Here is a 4,604-nt window from a genome sequence, read left to right as displayed (position 1 = left end):
ATGGGTCCTCGTACTCATGTGATCTCTACTCCTCCCATTGTTTCAACTACCTATGCTCCACAACCACAACACCCAAGTTCTTATTTCCATGGGAACATACCGGCTAGCATTAGCATGTCACATCCGACGCCTGCTATGCCTAGGGCCACACATATGAACTATGGACCACTACATGGCACAACATCGTACCCAATGTGGAACCCAAGGGCTTCCTATGCACCAAGCCCAATGCCAATACCTACTCCACATGTAGTCTCTGGAGCACCTCCACCCACGGTGCCTGCTCACTTAGGTGAATTGGCAACATTTGCTCAAGCTATTGGTCGATCTATTGCTGAGAATATGCGTAACGTGCCTGATAAAGAGCCTAGAAGTAAGGCAGTACAAATAGCTAAGCTCACACAAAAAATTAGTGATAGAGAATATCGAAGTGTTTGAAAAAATATGTGATTCTCTAGGATAACACAATGACCTACATAAGAGCAATGCTTTAAGCCTAACCTTAATTGAAAAGGCTGGGGATTGGTATAGAACCCTAAGGGTGGAAGAAAAACGATTTACCCTACTCTTAGGAGACTGTTCTTGAAAGAATACATACGAGAGGGAGTACTTTGGGGTGTAGCCTCTCAGCTCCTGAAAGCCCGACGAGAGGAAGGAGAGTCGGTGAGAGACTTTATTAGTCGCTTGAAGCATTTGAATTCTCGATGTAATCCAAATGAGCGCTTCAACAATAACCAATTTCTTGATAGATTCATTAGGGGATTACGACATGAGGATATCTACAATGGCTTAGTCATTAGAGGTATCACCACTTGGGAAGCAGTCACCATCAATGCAATCCAATTGGAGGATAATTTAATGATTCAAGGAGAAAGAGTGTCTGTTGAGTTTAAATCTATTAGCTCACAAGCATCGGGGCATCAACCAATGACCTTAAAGCCTATTGATAAGGAGCCAAAGATATCTGAGATGACTTTAGCAAATCTCACCAAGGCTATTCAAGAGAGTCTTAGAGACAACCGTGCTCCGCAAAACAATCATATGTATCCAAGAAGGGAGCAACAATGGTGCTCAGTATGCTATGGACCGCATTGTACCAGTGAATGCCCTACTTTTAGAGTCAAATTCAATGGGAACTGCAATGCCTGTGGGAGGTATGGTCATCAAGCTAAGGATTGCATAGTATTTAAGCGCGCGATGGCCAATAGACCAACCTTAGCATGGACAGACACACCTCGAGTGCCGGGCCCACCTCTTCAACAAACAGCACAACACATGGTACCTAGGACCCAAAATGTTGTTCAAACAACACCTTTACCACCTCCAGTGCTAGGACCGCAACCACCACATACGAGAATCACTTCTACGAATCAAGTGGGTTGTGAGTCATCTATTGCTTGTTTGGAAGGCTGTGAGGAAGATATAGATCCTAATATTGCCTATGGGTTGGATGTGCTTGAAGAAAGTCCACAATACTACATGGAGGACTATTGGGGACAAGTCAAACCTGTATATCAAGTAGCTGCTCTTGCGGCAAGAGACCAAAATATAAATTACACTGCTAAGAGACCACCTCTTCAATGCTATGAGTGTGGAGGTCCACATTGTGTAGCCGAGTGTCCTATTAGGCTACAAAAGAACACACTTATGCAAACCAATCAAGCAAGCACGTCTACAATGCCGATACTCATGTGTAATCGATGTGTCATAGATCATTTGATTGCCCAATGTCCAAATAATCCAAATGCACCGAAGATTACGCCCCTGGGGCAGTCACTTATCAAAAGACCCCTATATCACGTGCGTTCAAGAGGTAATTAATAATACCCCAATATACATACTATACTTACACTGTGAGCCTATTTAAAAAACCCCCACCCCCTCTGTATGTATACATTTTTATACATTTTGGTCTTTTAATAATCCTCTCTGGTTAACTCACGTGATATCATACACATTCTAAAAATTGACCACCCCGGGATTACGCCATTAAACTTGATTGAAGTTACCGAAGAGCCACCACCAAGTACACCTGTGGTACTAGTAAACGTACTCACACGATCGATGCTTCAAAAACAAAACTATATCCTTGAGGAAAGAGACACGGCATCAATTGCCCAATCTCAGAAAAAGAATAAAACACGAAAAAAGAGATCGCAAAAAGCAGCAAAGTCGGACCCCAGTTCAAAGACCAACATAGGGACTAGTGACGATCCCGTATATATGAACGACGTTGAAGAAGATTCTGACTCAGGAGAAACCATGGAGACCAAAACGACCACTAAGATAGAAACCAACAAGGAAGATCTTCATGAGCCACAATGGCCAGGATCCAAGAAGAAGATAGGAGCTTATCCAAACCCTACAGAGGAGATTGTGCGAGTCAAGCAATTAAGGATTTTGGTAGAAGATACCCAAAGGGATCTAGAACCAGCAGACACCGCGTTCCCTATGCAACAACAACCTCACCAAGACCATAGACCCTTAGCCATACCTAGTGTCATCCAAGAAGAAAGTGACTTAAAGTCATGGGAAAGTGGGCGTACTCACTTCTTGATGGAAAGAATGTTCACAAAGGGACTACTTGATCCTATCAAAGAAATGGAGATCCCATCTTCCCCACGTCAAGGGACTGATGTCCAAAAGGTGCCGTTAAACATTGCCAAATTGATGGATATCATGTCTTCAGAAGTTAGAACCACCATCATGTCCAAACTATATAAAGACCCTGAGCTAGTCTCAGCTCTTCGAGCCTTCCTCAATGGAGAACTGAAGTTTGGGCTACCACAATTTGCACAGATGGATGGAGCTGGGGAGATGCCAATAGAGGAGGAACACTTAGATCCGCAACCCAACCTAGATGAGAACCTTGTTGTAGAAATACCTGTTAACAAGTTGGGGCAATACTTTGAGGGTGATGAATCCAATGCAACCATACCAATCACTACTAAGGGATTAACTGTGAAGGGAATCCTTGATGGTGGCACTGGGGTTAGCATTGTGACTAAAAATTGTTGGGAAACTATGGGAAGACCTCACCTTGCGACCACAACTATAGTAGTGAAGATGGTCAATGGGTCTATTGTTAAACCTATTGGGATGCTAGAAGATCTCAAGATCAAGGTCTTTGGACATAAAGTAAGAGTTACCTTCATTGTTATGGATTTCTCCAAGCACACTATTGCATCAGAGATGATCTTAGGACGTCCTTTCATGAGGGAAGCAAAAATGGTACATGACTGGTCTAAAAACCATGTCTACTTGCAGTTCCAAGATTCTGTCATTCGAGTGGATCTTGTAACTGGTCGAGCACATCCTCTAGGAAACAGGTTTATAATTTATCATAGATCTGACACCACAGTTCACTCGGCCCCATTGCAGTATTGTTACACGTGTAAAGCGGACACTAATGCTGGGAAAGATTCTCCTTATATGGATGTACTACCTGGGATGACTGAGTCAGACAATGTGGATTGGGTCCACCTACCAGCAACGATAGACACTTGGGGAAACAGGGGGACAACCTAGGTAACACCTGAGGGGGATGAAATGCCCGTACCCTTAAATATGATAGAAGCAATGCATATAGCTTCTTACAAGACTCACCTCATATAACAAATAAAACATACAAGTGGGTCCCTAAATCCTTTTTAGTGACCATGGCTGATGCTAAAAAACAAAAGCCTTGTAAGAAACGTACCACTCGCTCCAAGAAAAGTAAGAAAACGTGGCGTTGGATTCTTAAACAACTATTGGAAGCCCAAGGCTACTATCAAGGAAATGATCAATCTGGGTGCAAAAACTTAGATTGTGTTCTTACATGTCACCTGACCCATGTGCACCCAATCCTGTAGCTCCAAAACAAATTGACAATCGCGGAAAGAAAAAAATCACAGAATGTTACACACCCGTTCCAGAGCTAGTTTGGGTACCGAAGAAAGAACGATTTGTTCCACCTAGCTCGGGAAGAGGGGAGTCCCATGAAGCTTCTAGCTCCTCATGTAATGCATCCATAGAAGTAAAAGCTTCTCCACATCCTCCACCTACAATAGTGGACCTCCATAAAGCTACAAAGGAATCCACACCTCCCAGTGTTCAAGAATCACCTGATGAACCACTTCAAGTTCGATCCTGGGAGAGTACCTTACCACCCTTGCAACTCGATGAGGCACCTAAGGTAAGAGAAAACTACTGGCAAAAATCTCCACCTATTACCAACTGGAATAATTGGTTTCAAAGGGTGACAAGCTCATTTCAAACGGTATGATCTACCCAAGGAAGGGGGGAGTGTTTGGTGCTGACAGTTATCATTCACTTGCTTCCCTCTCAACCTTCCTCCCTGACCTCTCAATCTCCCAATCTTAGGGAATGTATATATAAAGCCTTATACTCACAAAAAACAAAAAAATAAAGAACAGAGTAATTAGCAAACGAGTATGCACAATAAAAGTCAAAACATTGACTCATACCTACACATTCACATCCGGTACACTGAAACAGAAACCTATGTCATAAAACACCAATGATCCTCATCACTCGAGTGATGGACGGTAGGTAGGATTAGTGCGATAGGAGTGTTTCTGTTTTAGAGTTGAGTGATTAGC

Source organism: Adiantum capillus-veneris, chromosome 23 (genome assembly GCF_014529385.1).
Source record: "Adiantum capillus-veneris isolate H3 chromosome 23, ASM1452938v2, whole genome shotgun sequence".
NCBI classification, from domain to species: Eukaryota; Viridiplantae; Streptophyta; class Polypodiopsida; order Polypodiales; family Pteridaceae; genus Adiantum; species Adiantum capillus-veneris.
This window is presented reverse-complemented; position numbering follows the sequence as displayed.